At 36.2% G+C, this 19,334-nt stretch overlaps 1 protein-coding gene across 2 annotated transcripts in view; it reads left to right on the top strand.

Annotated features, from left to right (window-relative positions):
- Positions 1-19,334, top strand: part of NIPBL (NIPBL cohesin loading factor) — a 205,418-nt gene that overhangs the window by 65,185 nt on the left and 120,899 nt on the right. The window lies entirely within an intron of this gene.

Raw genomic sequence — 19,334 nt, 5'->3', positions numbered from 1 at the left:
AATTTCTCTGTTGATTTTCTTTCTTTCTGTCTTTCTTTGGGTTTTTGTGTGCCATTTTTAAGAGTTATTTTCTAAAGAGTTTGCCTTAGAGATTACAATACAATATACATCGCAGTTTATCACAAACTACTTTTTAAATTGAATTTTTATCCCAATATATATTGCGTATTTTTTTTTAAAGATTTTTTATTTATTTATTTGTCAGAGAGAGAAAGAGTGAGAGTGAGCACAGGCAGCGTGGCAGGCAGAGTCAGAGGGAGAAGCAGGCACCCTGCGGAGCAAGGAGCCCGATGTGGGACTCGATCCCAGGACGCTGGGATCATGACCTGAGCCGAAGGCAGCTGCTTAACCAACTGAGCCACCCAGGCGTCCCTATATTGCGTATTTTTAAGCTATGATATCGTTGGTTCTAGTTACATTTTCTATGGTGGTTAACTGTCCAGGTCAGTATTTAGTAGAATTTGTATCTAACTAAATGTGGTGTGAGAACCAAAATTGAGTTTTGTTATTATGTGAATTTCATACTTATAATAAATTCCCAGTTTCTTTATTACACTAGCTGTAGTAATGATATTTTTCCCCACTACTGATCCCCAAAAGCTTTATAAACATGAAGCATTTCTGTTTCTCATAAAATAGATAAGTTGAACTAGTAACTATAAATTTTCTTCTGCCTTTAAAATACTGTGATTCTATTTGGTCAAAAGTGTCTGTGGAAATCACAATATTTAATTGTATATGTTTGCATAGTGGTTATTTAAAACTTACCTTTTTCTTTAAATTATTTTTTTATTAACATAAAATGTATTACTAGCTCCAGGGGTACAGGTCTGTGAAGCCCCAGGTTTACACACTTTACAGCACTCACCATGGCATACACCCTCCCCAATGTCTATAACCCAACCACCCTCTCTCCCCCACCCCCAGGTCTCAGTTGGTTTTGTGAGATTAAGAGTCTCTTATGGTAAAACTTACCTATTTTGACTGACATTTGATTAGATAGCAGTAGAGACATTTTTCATTTCTGGGCTTTGGTATTAGAGGAATGAGAATCTAATAGATTTCAAGAAGGAAAACTTAAGAGTCATAACATGTTGAAAGCAGAAGTTTGTTTTTAATATCAACTTAATGGTAAATAAAAGAAATTAATTTTTAATGTAATAATTTTAATGTTAAATAATTTTAATGTTAATTATTTAATGTAATAATTAAAGCTGGGCAAGTTTTTAGTTATGGTTTCAGAAATTAATAGTAAAAATTACCAGATTCTATTTTATTTAGCAAAAACAAGATACCAACTGGATTTTATTATTTCACTTTTCTTGTTCCCGCAGCATTTCTTTCTGGTAAGTGAGAAGTTAGTAACACTACCAGCTTTTTATTGATATGTTTTGGGTTTTAATCTAGATTTCTCCAAAAATTTTGAATTACCTGTCCATGTAAAAGTTCAACTCTAATTTTTTTTTCATCTCTGATTTTTTAATTCTTCTTAATAGAAGTGCTAAAAAGGAGGAAGAAGGGAGTTCTAGAATGTAATTGATACAGGTCTCTGTTAAGATACGGTTCCCTTTCTAATAAAAACAAACATGAGGGGCGCCTAGGTGACTCCGTGGGTTGAGCCTCTGTCTGCCTTCAACTCAGGTCATGATCTCAGGGTCCTGGGATCCAGGCCCACATTATCCTGCACTGGGCTCTCTGCTCAGTGGGGAGCCTGCTTTCCTGCCCCTCTGCCTGCTTCTCCACCTTCCTGTGATCTCTGTCTGACAAATAAGTAAATAAAATAAAAAATAAATAAAAACTTAAAAACAAACAAACATGAGGCCGTTAATATAAGCTTAACATGTAAAGATTGTAGTTTTAAGATCACCTGGTTATGTTTGATTATGACTTCCTGATATCATTTTAAAAATATGAACTTGCTCAGCATTCATATTACAAATTCTTCTTACTTAGTGCTTGTATAGGCCTTGGGTTTTTCATCTGATACCATTTTCTAACAGTTTCTTATTGTTTTCATTTCAGTTTAACCTACTAAGCATATGCCATCATTGTGCTAAGTATTATAGGGGGCAAAAAAAAAATTAATGAGACAAGATTTTGCCAGTAAAGTGCTAATGAAATGATTAGAGAAAACAAAATTATACATGGTCAGATCCTGACTTGTTGTGTACAGGTAACTCAGGAGTTTATTAAAAGATTGTGAGGGGGCGCCTGGGTGTCTCAGTGGGTTAAAGCCTCTACCTTCGGCTCAGGTCATGATCCCGGGGTCCTGGGATTGAGTCCCACATTGGGCTCCCTGCTCAGTGGGGAGCCTGCTTCCCCCTCTCTGCCTACCTCTCTGCCTACTTGTGATTGCTGACTGTTAAATAAATAAATAAAATCTTTAAAAAAAAATTTTTTTTTTAAAGATTGTGAGGTACAGTAGTGAGGAGGTTTTCAAAGACTTGATGGATTTTGACAGGTAGAATTGGGTTAGGTATAGAAAGAAAAAACATTGTAAGGAAATTTATTGGTGCAAGATTTGAGGATAGCATGTTTGCAGAAAAGACCAATCTGGAAAGACTGGGGAGTTTATGTTGAAAGCAGGGAAAATATAATTGAAGTGGTAAATTATGGAGGAGACAGAATGTGAAAATAAGAACTTTAGAATTAAGTTTGTAGATGTTTTTATTGTAGTTAATTATGGAAGTAAATAATAAAAACAGTTTAGAGGCAGTTCATTGCATACATGAAGGACAGCTGAAAGAAGTTTTTTTAAAAAAATTAGATAATTGGTCATTATAATAATCCAGGTGCTTGATAGTGAGATTTTTAAGATCAGAATTAGAATAGAATGGGAAAGAATTGACTAATCATATAGATAACAGGATTTTTTTTTATATATATAACCTGAGAGTTTGGATTACTAATGAATGGGAACAGTGATAGAAAATGAAGATTACAGGAAATGATTTCCATTTTAGAAATGTTATTTGAGGTGCCAGCACTTTGAAGGAAATGATTGTTGAATGTCAGGCATATTGATACATTGGTACTGTAAGAGTTTGTAGTGTCACTGAAGATCATGAATTAATTCTCACATAATGAAGTCATACAGGTCTCTCAGAAGCCATGAGAATAAATGAGTTTTGGGGAGATATATAGAGGGCCAAGTAGCTGGACCTTAAAAAATGATGAAAGAGGGCCCCTGTGTGGCTCAGTGGGCTAAGCCTCCGCCTTTGGCTCAGGTCATGATCTCAAAGTCCTAAGATTGAGTTCTGGATTGGCGGGGGGTTCTGCTCAGCAGGAAGCCTGTCCTCCTTTCTCTCTTTCTCTGCTTGCCTCTCTGCCTACTTGTGATCTCTCTCTCTCAAATAAATAAATAAATTCTTAAAAAAAAAAAAAGAAATGATGAAAGATAATAAACCATTGGAGAAAGTGGAATCAGTGGAGTCTGTCATTAGGTTACAGGAGAGAAGATAGAGCTGCAGAAGCTAAAAGATTAAATTGTTGCTGGGTAGAAGGTCTTAATTCACAAGTATTGGATGTCACAGTACTGGTTTTCTTTACCCCTGCACCCTTATTTTCTTTCCTTATACCTGGAATTCATAGGCCAATCATAATCACTCCCTTGCATATATCTTCAGTTCCTCTGCCCCTCTCTGTCTTACATGGTTCAGACTCAAATGATATTAGGAAGGTATGGTCAGAAGTCTTAAAATTCTATTCAAACCTCCTCCGTGGATAAATATTTCATTACTTCCATCTTTTATAATTTCTTTTTGTGATTAAGCAATACCTATGTATCTTCCTGTTTCTCCTTCATTAAAGGAAGGTTGTACTCTGTATACATTTTTTTTTGTACTTTGCATTTTTCACTTAGTATATCCTGGGAATTATTCCATATCAGCTCATAGTCATTTCTCATTCTTCTTAACTGCTGCACAATATTCCATAATGTGGATATACTATAGTTTATTCAGTTTCCTTTACTTAGACATTAGATTGTTCACAAAATTTTTCTGTTGCTAATAAATGCTGTAATGGTTAACATTACATGATGCATATATGTGGAAGGTAAATTCCTAGAAGTAGGATTATGAGGTCAAAAATTTACATTAATGCATATATAATTTTATTAGATATTCCTAAATTCAACTACATTTTACATTCTAACCAGGAATGTAGGAGAGTGCCTATTTCTCTATAGCCATAAGAACAGTGTCTTTTTTTTTTAAAGATTTTATTTATTTATTTGACAGACAGAGATCACAAGCAGGCTCCCTGCTAAGCAGAGAGCCTGATGTTGGGGCTCGATCCCAGAACCCTGAGATCATGACCTGAGCTGAAAGCAGAGGCTTTAACCCACTGAGCCACCCAGGTGCCCACATAAGAACAGTATCTTAATATTTCTCATTTATCTGGCTGGCCAGAATTGAAAAGCTTGCTATCCCAGTGTAGTTTTGTAATTGTTTTTTAGGATTTTTATTTAATTTCACAGAGGGGGTGGGAAGAGAGGGAGAGAGGAGAGAGCAAGCACAGGCAAGGGGACTCCCTGCTCAGCAAGGAGCCAAATGTGGGGCTCAATCCCAGGACCCAGGGATCATGCCCTGAGCTGAACACAGCTGCCTAACCAACTGAGTCACCCAGCGCCCCACTCCCTCACCCCGGTCAGTGTAGTTTTAGTTCGCAGTAGAGCATATATTTTTTTCTCTTTGAGAGTTATTTTATAATTTTTGGTTCTGAGTGATGACAAATTGGTTGGGAGCACTGATTTCACATCTTAACTAATTATTATACTTGAAGCAATTCACTAATGTTTGTTCTCTTCCCATCTTTAAAATGAAAATAACGAGCCTTATTCACTGGGTTATTAGGAAGATTAAATGAAAAAAATACATACAAAGCAGCTAACACAGTGCCTGGCACATAGCTGGCATGTAGTGGATACAAATTCCTTTCTCCCCACTTTCACCTCAGAATATAGGCAACACACTGCCTGCAATTAGGTAGCCTAATAAAATTATATATACATAGTCTTTTCTATGAAGAGGGATTTGTGGTATGTTAAATAATATAGGCAGTACAAAGTTTTGCCTAGAGTAAGATGTTTTATCAACTGTTGGACTTGCACGTTGTGAAAATTGCAGTAGATAACATTTATATGCAGTTAGTAGCACTGGTTTTGAATTTTGAGACTGTGATCCACTCACTCGTCCTTTATAGTAAATTCAGACTTTGTGGAAGAAGATTCTAACCTGCCTGAGTCTTCTTTGTAGAAATGGAACAAATTTTAGGTAGGTTTCTTTAAACCTCATAAAATTATCTTCTCTTCATTTGCCTTACCTTGATTGATTGATTCATTGATTGAAAAAATATATTTCTGCTCTTAGTAATACCAGATGTTTTATTCAACCACGTATCCTTGGCCATCTCAATTTTTCAGAAGCCCAGTTAGGAGAAGATACATTAAAGGAGGACTGACTATTGGCTCCCATTCTGTCCATTCCCACTGCGTATTCGATATTTTACTCTGAGGTTAAACCATACCATTAGAGATTTGTGTGCTTAGATTGCATGATTTTGGCCCCTTTTAGGCTTGCTTTTACTGAATTATGTATTTAGGATGCAGTTTTTTAAAAAGTAAAGAGTGACCCAAAATAGATTTGGTTTCTTAGGAATGCTTTCAGCAACTTTCTCCATAACCTGTATCATCCACAATTTTCTTTATGAGAACTCACTGGGGAAATTTCTCTCAGATTACAGTATCTTGGAAAAGCTGTACTTCTAAACAACTGATTTACTCTTATTTTACAGACACTGTGTATTTTCTCCCTTTCTCTTGCTAACTAGGAAACTTAAGCCACATTTGATGGCCAGTTCTTGGGGTTTTGGAGAGCAATATAATGTGTTTTTTTTTTCTCTGTGCTATTTTTATTTGTCTGAATGTATCCCTCGCCCTGAATCCTTAACCTGTTTGTTTTGTATCCTGTATTTTTCTGGTAAACTGCCTCATATCCTTACGGATTGAAGCAGGATTTAATATGTATGCTTGATTTCGCATGTGTATGTGTGTATTACACCGTTAGTTGCCCAAGCCACATTTTAGTTGCCCAAGCCAGAACCTGAAAGTTGTCCTAGATTCTTGCCCTTCACATCCAAGTTGTCACCAAGTTTCTTTCTTTTATTCCTGTATATCTCTTTCTTACTATTAACCTTGTTCTGTTTTGCTTCAGGGTCTCATTGCTTCATCGATATATTTCCTACCTTATTGTTCTTCCTACCTACAGTCTTGCACCTTCTGCTCCTCCACTGCTGCAGGATCTGTTCATACCATTTTCTCAATATAAAATTCTTCCGTGGTGCGCACGGTGCCTGGGTAGCTCTGTCATTAAGTGTCTGCCTTTGGCTCAGGTCACGATCCTGGGGTCCTGAAATCTAGCCCTGTGTTGGGCTCCCTGCTCAACAGGAAGCCTGCTTCTTCCTCTCCCACTCCCCCTGCTTGTGTTCCCTCTCTCACTTTCTATGTCAAAAGAACAAATAAAATCTTTAAAAAAATATATTATAAAATCCTTCCATGGTCATTGTAGCAATGAGGCATATTTGGACTCCTTAACACTTCAGGCTTTTTCATGATCTGCCTTCTGCCTCTTTAGCCTCCTATTTAACCTCCACACCTTCATTGTATTCATGCTGAAGTACTTGAAATTTCTTAAAATCCATCATGCATTTTTTACACCTTTCTACTGTTTTTCCTTCTGCCCAGAACACCCATACCGCTCCTCTTCATTTGACAATTCCTGCCAAGCTTTCCAAAATTCATTATAGGAGACATTTTCCTTAGAAACCTTCCGTATCTCCTATCCCAGTATTTACTATATGATCCCTGGATCAGTAGCATTTGCAGCATTTCAAGAAAATTGTTAAAAATGTCAAATTTTGGGGTATTACTCAAGACCTACTGAATTAGAAACTTAGCAATCTGTGGAACCCACTTTCAAACTTTAGCATGCATCAAGATCACCTGGAGGACTTGTTAAACTACCAACTTCCATTCCTGAAAACTTGGGTTAAGTGGGATAATAGATTGCATTACTAGTTCCAGTTTTTGCCCCTTCCTGTATCCATCCAAGTTATCCCATGTGATTGCTTAGATTTTCCCACTCCTAAAAAGACAGAAGAGACTATTTCCTTATCACTGGACTTTGTGTTTGTCTATAGGACTTGCTTTGACCATTGGGATCAGTGGGTATGACAGGACCAAGGGCTTGCAAAATTGTGAGATTGGGCTTGCACTTTTGTGCCTCTGGCATCTCTAAGAGATCAGCATGTCCAGCCTGGCCCACTGGTTCTAGGAGGATGTTGAGAGACTATTGTTTTAAGTCACTGAATTTTCTATTGGATATATGTACCTAGGACGTATAGATAATGTCAGTTACCCAAAGCAATTATACCAATTTTGTATACTCCTGTCAGCATTGTATCAGAGTTCCTGTTAAACAACAGAGTTGCTGTCTTTTGAACAGTTGAAATGATTTTTAATTTTAATGTAGTCGTATCATTGTGGTTGTAATTTGCATTTCCCTAAAGGCAGAAGAAATGAAGCAATTGATCCAGTTTCCCATGTTATGATCTAAGTTCTGTGAGGACACAGAGATTATTGTCTTTTTTGTTCACTGCTCTACCTGTAGCCACAACAATGCATATTTTTGTATAAATATCAGTAAATAGTTTTGAATAAACAGTATAAGAGCAGAACTTGATGAACATAGAATTGAGTCTTTGGCTAATAATTACTTTTGTGATTTCAGTCAGAATACCTAACATCTCTAGGTCTTGGTTTTCTTGTTTGTAAAGTAAGAGAGTTTATCTGTATTATCCCTAAGATAATTTTCAACTATAAATTGTGTGATTCTGGAATTTATACTGGCTATTCACATGTTTATATTATTTTGAGACATGCACTTTAACACACTTACTTGCTCTTGATTCTCCACTTTTCATTTAATGTTCTCATTTCATTTTCATTTAACTTTATTTTCTTTTCAAAATAAAACCGTCTGTAGTCAGATACCAGTAGCAGAGAGCAGAACTGGCACTAGCTCTAAATATGATTCGCCACTAAATAGAACCAGAACTCCTCCCTTAAGAAAGGGCTGTTGTACACTACTCGGGTAGGAAAGGTATGAGATGAGATTGGAGCATTTTATTGCCTTGAAAGTAAGGAATTGCTTAAAGGATGACGTAACAGAAGGATACAGAAGTCAGTTTGTAGGAGCTGCTACTGTCCAAATCTGGGACCAGAAATTTGACCATCAAAATAAATAATGATACTAAAGGATTGTAATCCATTGAATAAAAAAGAAATCCTGAGTCCATACTGATGGGAACGAAAGGGGGAAGATGGGAAATGCTATATTTCAATAGAATGCTAATTAATAAATATAACAGATTGATAGAAAATCATTAATGGTGTTAAAATTAGGGAGTAAAAGTTTGATTACAGTCAGGTGTTTAGGGGCTTCTGGATTTCTTGGTTAAGCATCTGCCTTCATCTTAGGTCATAATCTTGGGATCCTGGGATTGAGCCCTCCATTGGGCTCCTTGCTCAGCAGGAAGTCTGCTTCTCCCTCACCCTCAGCCTCTGCCCCCACTCATGCTCGTTTTCTCTCTCTCTCAAATAAATAAAATCTTAAAAAAAAATTAGATGTTTATATAGTCTCAAACTATCTCTCCACAAATTACTTATTAACTAACGCAATGGGTAACTTTACAGTGGTGATCATGGCCCTTGCCACCTTAAATGATCAAAGTTAACATCAGCAGTATCAGGAGAAAACTGATAATCAGATGCTTCCTTAAGTAATGCTCTAAGAACGACATAAAGGGGCGTCTGGGTGGCTCAGTGGGTTAAGCCTCTGCCTTCGGCTCAGGTTATGATCCCAGGGTCCTGGGATAGAGCCCTGCATCGGGCTCTCTGCTCAGCAGGGAGCCTGCTTCCCTCTCTGTGCCTGCCTCTCTGCCTACTTGTGATCTCTGTCTGTCAAATAAATAAATAAAATATTTTAAGAAGGACATAAAATCCACCTTTTTGGTATTCCTACCAAGAGGGTATCACCTGAAACTAATAACATCAGATAAACACAAATTAGTGGATTCTTTAATAGTTTTCCCATACTTTCAAAAGATATCAATGTCAATAAAGAAAGTCCAAAGAAGTACTCTAGAATCAAGAAATCTTACGAGACATGAAAACTGAATGCAATATGTGATCCTGGATTGATTCCTGAACCAAGAAAAAGGAGATGATGAGACAATAAAATAGGGACTATAGATTAGATATTTTAGATTATCTAAAATTTTAGATTATTTTAGATTTTAAGATTGTTTATTTAGATTATATCTACTTACATTTGATATGGTTAGACTTTACAAAAGTTAAATTTTCCCAGTTTTGTTCACTGTCATGTGATTTCCTAAGAAAATGTTCTTGTTCTTAGGAAATACATACCAAAGTATTTAGAAGAATGGACCATATCTTCTGTTTGCTCTCGGATAGTTCATGGGGATACACACACACACACACACACACACACACACACACACACAGTGGCAGGGAAGAAGGAAGGATTGTGAATGTTAAAGCAGATTGGGCAAAATGTAAGCAATTGGTTTGTGTGGGTAAAAGTTAATGACACCTACTTGTACTTGTGTGGCAGTTTTGTATTATAACTTTTTGTAAGTTTGAAATTATGTCAAAATTTAAAATTATCTTCCCAACCTAAAAATGTAAAGCTGGGGTGCCTGGGTGGCTCAGTGGGTTAAAGCCTCTGCCTTTGGCTCGGGTCATGATCCCAAGGTCCTGGGATCTGAGCCCCACTCTGTCTCTTCCTCCTCTCCCTCTGCTTGCCTCTCTGCCTACTTGTGATCTCTATCAAATAAATAAAATTGTTTTTAAAAAGTAAATAAAAAATGTAAAGCTGTCAGCACAAATTTTTAAGTAACTTTTAAAAGTTTTTAAAAATAAAAATTTAAGGGACGCCTGGGTGGCTCAGTCAGTTAAGCTGCTGCCTTCAGCTCAGGTCATGATCCCAGGGTCCTGGGATCAAGTTCTGCATCCGGCTCCTGCTCGGCAGGGAGCCTGCTTCTCTCTCTGGCTCTGCCTGTCACTCTGCCTGCTTGTGCGTGCTTTCTCTTGCTCTCTCTCTGACAAATAAATAAAATCTTTAAAATTAAAAAAAAATTTTTAAGAAAAAATATTCTGCCTATAAATTGTTCTATAGTTCTAAATCAACTTTAACTTTGTTCTATAATAAAAGCCAGTAATGTGAATGAACTAGATACTATATAGAACACACAGACTCTAATTGCTTTTTAAATAATTTTTTATTGTGGAGTGATTGTAGATTCATAGGAAGTTGAAAAAAAAAAAAGTTTTAAGTATAGGGACCTGAGGTGAACCCTTAACTCAGCCACCCCCAACAGTAACATTGTATATAATTCTAGTATAGTTTCAGAGTCAGGAAAGTGACATTTGTGCAATTGAAGAGTTACTCAGATTTAGCCAGTTATGCATACACTGTGTGGTTCTGTAAAGTTTTATCATATGTGTTGTTAGATGTATCCACCACCACACTCTGCATATAAAACTGTTAATTATCATAAGCACCACTCCCTTGTACTATCACTTCATAGCCACTCGTGGACTCCTCATCTAATCCCTGGCAACTACTGATCTCTTCATTTCTGTAATGTTGGTATTTCAAGAATGTTACATAAATGAAATCATGTAGTTTTTGAGATTGGCAATTTTCACTTGATATTAAATTTCCTTCAGATTCATCCAACTTTTATGTATCAATGCTTTTTTTTTTTTAAGTCAGTGGTGTTCCATGGCATAGATCTACCACAGTTTGCGTAATCATTCATGCATTGAAAGATATCTGAATTGTTTCCAGTTTTTAGCCATTACAGATAAAGTTGTATGAACATCCAGGTGCAAGATTTTGCATGAAAATAAGTTTTCATTTTCAAATACTTGAGTTAATTTTTTTTTTCTTACTTAGCACTTAGGTTTATCTTTTAAAGTTTATTCTGAAGCAGTTTTTTTTTTTTTAAGATTTTATATATTTGAGAGAGAGAGTGCAAGCAGGGGGCAGAGGGAAAGGGAAAGGAATCTCAGACAGACTTCCCACTGAGTGCAGAGCCCATTGCGGGGCTCAATTTAGGGCTTGATCTCATGATCCTGAGATCATAACCTGAGCTGAAACCGAGTCAAACCGCTCAACCGATTGAGCTATCCAGGCTCCCCAAAGCAGTTATTTTCATACTTTGTGACAAATCATAGTTTCTTCTCGTATATTAAAACTGTGACTAATTATACAAAAATAGTGATTTTAAATTCAAGTTAATATTTTTAAGGAATATATATATAGGCTGTGTGAAAAGGGAGAAATAGTTTCAAAATTAAGCAACTATAGTTGCCATGCTCAGTAGCTAAGATATATATATCAGTGGCTAGTATATTACTTTTTTTTTTTTAAGTGGCATGAAATGAAATCAAAAGGCCCTTGACAGTCCCTCATTAAGTACCAGCCACATATAGGCTTTGTCACTCTTAAGGGACTAGAATATACTAATCATTCCTTGTCCCCAATTCTAACCCCTTTGCCTAACTCTTACTCGTGAGATTTCCTTAGTGAAATATTCTGTGACTGCCTACACCCCCAACATAAACTTAGTCACCATCGTTTTTTCTTTGAAAACGCCCTGTTTTCATTTAGAAAAGAGCCTTGATTCTGGAATGTTAAGAACAGAAATTGTGGAATCAGACATCTGCCAAGTTACTTAACCTTTATATGCCTCAGTTTTTATTATCTTAAGATGAAGGAGGGTAATAGTAGTGCCTGTTTAATAGGATAAGGATTAAATGAACTGAAGTATATAAATAAGAATTAAATGAACTCAATATAAATTAATATGAAATTAGATACGTAAATTCTTTAGAACAATTCCAGACATATTAGGGGCTAAATATTATTTATTATTGCTGTTGTTGTAGGATTTATCATTATGTGTAATTATATGTTACATGGTGATTATTCATAATATCACTCCTACTTGACTCTATAAGCTTCATGAGGATTTTTTACCACTATATGGATGGTAACCACTGTTGGGTCCTGTTCTTGGTGTTGGGTGCTAAGTGCATAATTGCGAATACACAAAATATTACTTTCTTTAAAAAAATGAGAAATCAGATAAGTAAGAAAATGGAAATTAGTCACTTACAAATTTCTTTACCCAGTGACAAGCATACTTAATATTATCAAGCACTGGTAAAGAGAAGCTGAACTACTTCCTTAAGTCCTGGCAATTCAGTATTCTAATCAAAATTGAAAGTGTTTTATTTCCATTTTAATAGTTTGCTTTTGAGCTTATGCGTAATAGTTAATGGTGTTTAAAACATTATTTGAGAAACCTTTTTATACCCCTCTTTTCTGTGTACTGCCTCCCAGTTTTACTTAGATTTCTTAAGCAGCAATAAAAGTCCCCTGAACATGAGGTAAGTTTTCTCTTCATCATTTCTTGTAGGTACTTTAAAAATCGATAAGCTATAAAATATTCTGGTCATAGGAAATCACTATCTAGTTAAAAGCCCAAGACTTTCTAAACCAAGGAACAAAACAAAGAAAGAAAGAAAGAAAACATTGAAATGTTGTTTTGAGAGTTTAAGATTTAAAGAGTTCAAGTGCTTTTGCTGTTTAACATCTTTATCTTGGAGATTATACTATAACACACAAAGTCACTTGATTCTGCATTTTATTAACCTTCTATCTCAGTATGTATTGCTCTTATTTTCTTTTAGAATTCTAAGTTTCATAGAAAGTTTACTTTTGTTTAACTGTGATTATTAAATAAATTTAAAACCTCACTTAAAATTTTAAAATCCGGTGGCTCAGTTGATTGAACCCCTCACCCCCACTCACACATATGCTCCCTCTCATTCATTCATTCATTTCCTTGAGACAGAGAGAGAGAGAGAGAAAGAAAGAGAATGAGCATGAGCAGGAGGGGCAGAGAGAGGGGGAGAAAGAATATGAAGCAGGTTCTGCTCGAAACGCAGAGCCCATCCTGGGGTTTGATCTCACAACCCTGAGATCTCAAGCCAAAATCAAGAGTCTGACACAGGGGCGCCTGGGTGGCTCAGTGGGTTAAAGCCTCTGCCTTCAGCTCAGGTCATGATCCCAGGGTCCTGGGATCGAGCCCCGCATCGGGCTCTCTGCTCAGCGGGGAGCCTGCTTCCTCCTCTCTCTCTGCCTGCCTCTCTGCCTAGTTGTGATTTCTCTCTGTCAAATAAATAAAATATTTTAAAAAAAAAAAAGAGTCTGACACTTAACCAAATGTACTACCCAGGTGCCCCCGCTTTGTAAAATAAATTAATCTTTCTAAGAAAAACTATTTAAAATCCACTTCTCCTAATGAAAGATTGACTGGTAGTGACAGAATTTAAAGAACTTTTTTTCATTTTATATACAGAAAGAATATGGCATTTGATGTTATAAAAACCTGCATTTTATGATTAGTTCATTGAACATGAGCTTATAAATTTAGAAACATATACATCCTTAATTTACATATTTATATCTTATAAAATAGTAGAGGGATTCAGTGGAAATCATGAAAAGGTTACTGTGGATAATGTGAATGAGAAATGACTTCTGTTTAGTGCTCCTTTCCATGTAAATCAATTTAAAATAATTTTGAAATGTAACTCCTTAGTCAGGAGCTGTTAATGATTTAAATTAACTTTTAAAAAGTTTATCTTCCCTGAAAAGCAGCCCCAATATCTTTTTCCACATTCATTGATCATATTATTTAATGGTTATGTTTGGGTCTCTTGGATTCTTTTATGAGTTTTTAAAATCAATTACAGAAATAGATATTGAAGGGATATAGTGTCTCAGTCCATTCAGGCTCTGATAACAGATTTGCCATAGACTAGGTGGCTTATAAACAACAGAAATTTATTTCTTACAGTGCTGGAAGCTGGGATGGCCCATATCAGGATGCTGGTAGATTGATGTCTTCTGAGAACACACTTCCTGGTTCATAAACTGTCTTCTTGCTGTGTCTATATAAGGCAGAAGGGGCAAGGGAGCTCTCTGGAGTCCCTCTTATGAGGGCATTAATCCCATTCATGAGAGCTCCACCCTCATGACCTAATCACCTCTTAGAGGCCCCACTTCCAGATACCTTCACCCTGGAGAGTAGGTTTCAACATAAGAATTTGGGGACGGGGACACAAACATTTAGTCTATAGCACATTGTTTAGCAGTAATAGAACTGGAAAAAATAAGGCTTTAATTAATACTGACCTCATATAAGACAGTGATATTTTGCATCTAATACAAAAAGTTCCCTTAATTAAAAAAAAAAAAAGTTTATTTTGAAAAACTTGAGTATGTGCTACATAAGTAGAAGAGTATAATGAATGCCCAGTACCCATCACGTAGCGTAATCAACATGTTGTCATTTTAATTTCATCTCTAGTTCTGCCTATTCTCCACTGCTTAGTTATTATTACTTTTACAGTTTTCTGGAATTTGGTAATACTTACATATACTGAAAAACAGAATTCTTAGCTTCATAATTTTCACAAGGGGGGACACTCATGTAACCAGTATCCCTTCATGATCCAGAACATTTCGGGGTGGCTGGTGGCTCAGTTTGGTGTCCCGACTCGATTTTAGCTCAGGTCAAAATCTCACTGTTTTGAGATGGAGCCCACGTCAGGCTCTGTGCTGGGTGTGGAGCTTTCTTAAGATTCTCTCTCCTTCTCTCTGACGTTCCCCTGGGGCCTGCTCGTGTGTGGGTGCACGTGCGTACATACACACATACACTCTCTCTCTCAAGGAAAAAAAAAATTTCATCACCCCGGAACATTTCTACATGCCCTTTTGCAGTCAAATGCTGCCACTAACTACCCACCACCGCCCCCACAAAGAACAAATTGATACACTGGACATCATCAAAATGTATTAAGAGAATGAAAAGACAAGCAAACAACTGGAATAACATATTTGCAAAATACATACCTAATAAAGAATTTTTATCTAGCACATACAATTCATATTCTTAAAAGTCAAGATTTTACCTGTGCTCTCTAGACGCGTGCTTGCTTACTAGACATCAAAGCAGAGATCTTGACTAGGCAGTTGGATATGTGAGTCTACTATACAGTGGAGAAATCAAAGCAGCAGATAAAAACTGGGAGTCATCAGCACATAGGTGCTATTTTAAAATCATGATGTTGGGGCACCTGGGTGGCTCAGTGGCTTAAAGCCTCTGCCTTTGGCTCAGGTCATGATCTCAGGGTCCAGGGATTGAGGCCTGAGTGGGGCTCTCTGCTCAGCAGGGAGCCTGCTTCCTCCTCTCTCTCTCTCTCTCTGCCTGCCTCTCTGCCTACTTGTGATCTCTGTCAAATAAATAAATAAAATCCTTAAAAAAAAATAAAATCATGATGTTGGATGAGATTAAAAACACAGTAAGGATAGGAAGATAAGAAGGAAGCCGTACAAGATTTAAGAGTGGCCAATGTGGTATGAGGAAAAACCAGGAGGATGTGCTGGAAACAAAAGAATTGTTCAAACTGGAGAGTGATCAACTGTGCTGAATGCTAGGTCAAATCAGATGAGACCTGAGGCTGTCCATTGTATTTATTTAGCAGTATGGATGCTGTTACTCACGGGGCAAGACACCTGGTGGAACCATGAGAATAAAAGCACAGGTAATATAGTTTCAAGAGAAAGGATGAATGGGTTAGGACAGAAAATGGATCAACAATGCAGATTTTATATAAGTGATCATGATTTTTTTTTTCATATCTTCCTCTGCTCTTTCTTGATTACTCTTTTGGGTATTCTAAGTAATGTTCTGTTGAATAAGAAAAATTTCCTGAATAAAACATTTCATTTGGTCTCCTTCTAAGTTGTTTTAAAGAATTTCTTGTTCCTAGGGACTGTGTCACTTAATGAGATCATAATTCAAGGTAGCCAGAGTTTGTTGAAAAGATTTTTAGGGCAGCCAAATTCAAATAGTTAACAGAACCAATATGACTGATAAGACTGTTACATACTTTTGTAATTTAATGTTAATATAGAAGTTTTGATGTAAGGAGGGATTTCTTATATTCATCCAAAAAAAAAAGTTTCTTTGTGTGTGTTTAAACAAAAAACTGCAAACTTCAGGATCTGTTGCTTTCTAATGGTGTTGAATAATCAATTTAGAAGAACTTGGCCAACCTTTGACGGGCTTGGTAAAAAGAAATGTGAATTTTATAAAAACAGAACTAGCATATAGTCCAGTAATTACACTACTTGGTATTTATCCAAAGAATATGAAAACACTAATTTGAAAAGATGTATGCGTCCCTGTGTCTGATGTTTATTGCAGCATTATTTGCAATAGCCAAATTATGGAAGCAGCCCAAGTGTCCAGTGATACATTGGTAAAGAAGAAGTGGGATGTGTGTGTACATGTGTGTATATACACACACTTACACATCACACATACACACCATAGACTATTACTCGGCCATAAGAAAGAATGAAATCTTTGTTTTCTTCTCTTACAGATTTTGTTTATTTTTAGAGAGAGCATATCCATGCACAAGTGGGAGGAGGGGCAGAGGGAGAGGGAAAAGCAGAATTACGCTGAGCAGGAAGTGAGATGAGGGACTCAGTCCCAGGACGTTGGGATCATGACCTGAGCAGAAGGCAGATGCTTAACTGACTGAGCCACCCAGACACCCCCCAAAAGAGTGAACTCTAAAAAAGAATGAAACTTGCCATTTACAGTAGCATGAATGGATCTAGAGAATATAATGCTAAACCCAGAGAAAAACAAATACCATATGATTTCATTTATATGTGGAATTTAAGAAACAAAGCAAATGAACAAATAAAAAAAGAGAAAAACAAAAAATAGTCTCTTAACTATAGAGAATAAAGTGATGGCTACCAGAGGGGAGGTGGGTGGGGGATGGGTGAAATAATTGAAGGGGATTAAAAGTACACTTATCTTGATGAGTACTAAGTAAGGTATGGAAATGTTGAATCACTATATTATAAACTAATATAACACTGAATGTTAACCATACTGGAAATAAAATTTAAAAAAATAAGCGATCTTTCTAGGAAAAAAAGTGAATTTTAAATTTTTTGTAGTTGAAAGTGTGCCCTCTTGTGGGCCATTCAGTGATTTCACATAAAAGTATTTTCTCTTATATTTTAGATTGAATCAATCATGTGTCATCAAGAGTTATTTGAGACCTGCATCTGAATGTCATAGTTCTTTAAGACCTAAACCTCGTTTAGAAAGAAATAAAATCTCCATTGTTTGATTTTTCATTTCTAATACCTTTGTATAAAAAATAGTCTCATGGTATTATAAGGTACAGTCTCAACCTCTATTAGGGGCTTAAAATAGACTTTCTTTTGCAGTGGAGAAGAAGGTGAGAAATAATTTTTGGTGTGGGGACATGGATTAGTAACCCAAATCATAGCAGCACTTGGAAATTTTTTCTATGGCCTTTCTGTAAAAGAAAAGGAGAGAGAAAAGAAAAAAAAATAACTTCAGGACTATTTTTTACTGATGCAGCTTGTATTTTTGCATATTTTGTTAAGATTAAACATTGTATAACTACTCAGCAGGCCTCTGTAGTCAATTTAGCTATAATAATCAGCTGGGGCCTTTTAAAGTAATATGAGCTTTTGTTAAAGTTGGTTTGTATAAAAATGCATGTGAAATAAATTGATAAGAACAAGGAAGAAAACTGACTACAGAAGTACATAAAGTTTTACTAATCATTATACTTCTCAGTGAACATACGCATACTCTTTAAAGTGAGTTTCGAGAGACTCTAAAATTTCAGCCTGATTTGTGACTTCTCTTTCTAATAGTACTTAATAATGTAACGATATTCTTCTATTACATATTGTATACATTAGGATATAGCTACATTATGGGAATGCACAGAGGAATAATACACATTTATTGTTAAGCAGCATGGTGGCTGCAGGGAGCTCAGAATTACAGAAGCAAAGCATGTGTCCAAAGAGAACATTAGAGCTGTACTGTGCTTTTTGCTTTTGTTTGCATTTCTCTTATTTAATGGGGATAACTTAGAACTATAGAAAAATAGAAACATTTTAAAGAAGTGAGCATATTATCAGTGTGGCTGATTGGAAGCTGTTTTTGAGCTAGGATTTGAGGATCGTCTTTTGGAAGTATCTTAAACAGAATGTGAAAATTTTTTTCTTGAATACATTTTAGGCAGTGGAAAGGATTCTGAAGGTAGCTTGACTAAAGTGAAAGAATTCTGCTAGAGAGGTGCCACCCTCAAGAGAGTCACTGTTACCGGTTTAATATAGTATGTAGTACAACATAGATTTATTTATTTACTTATTTGGCTATTTAGGATTTACATTCCACTTGTTTCCCAAAATAATTTGAAGTGGCTTATATTGTTCAATGTAATATAAACTGAAATAAATAAAAATATGCTAGTTTTAAAGCCCTCCATCCCTCCCCACCCAAAAATAATAAAATAATAACATTAGCAAGGAACAGTGGTGTTCATTAGCTAAAGATTCCACATGTATAGAATTTTGGTTCATTCAAATGTTATAATCCTGCCAGATGACAATATAGTGTAAAGAATACTGAACTAGAAATCCAAACATTTGTATTCTGGTCTTGACTCAGTCAGTTACTAGCTATGAGACCTTAAACACACATTTAGTTTCTCTGAGGGACAATTTCCTTACCTTTTATTGGTTTATCTTTCTGCCATAGCAGTGTAGATATTTCCTAGTTTTATGTTCTTTGGATATACATGAGAATATAAGGTTTGGTTAGAAATATCTGTATAACCACAGACAAAGCACTTAGGCTCTGAGTCTTCATTTTTGCATCTGTGAAGTAGAGATAAACTTCATAAACCTCTCACTGTGATAATGATTAAGGAAATGTGTATGTTGGGACACCTGGGTGGCCTATTCATTTAGCCTCTGCCTTTGGTTTGGTCATGATCCCAGGGTCCTGGGCTCAAGCCCCGCTTTGGGTGCCCTGCTCATTGAGAGGTCTGCTTCAGGCCTCCTTCTCTCTTTGCCACTCCTCCTGCTTGTGTTCCCACTCTTGCTGTCTCTCTCTGTCAAATAGATAAATAAAATCTTTTTTTTTTTAAAGGAAAGGTCTATATTAATGTCTCATACATAAAAACTGCTAAAAAAAAGTCTCCCCCAACAATGTTACCTTGCATCTTGCCTGTCTCCTATTATTACAATTTAACT

Source organism: Mustela nivalis, assembly GCF_964662115.1.
Source record: "Mustela nivalis genome assembly, chromosome: 3".
NCBI classification, from domain to species: domain Eukaryota; kingdom Metazoa; phylum Chordata; class Mammalia; order Carnivora; family Mustelidae; genus Mustela; species Mustela nivalis.
This window is presented reverse-complemented; position numbering and strand designations above follow the sequence as displayed.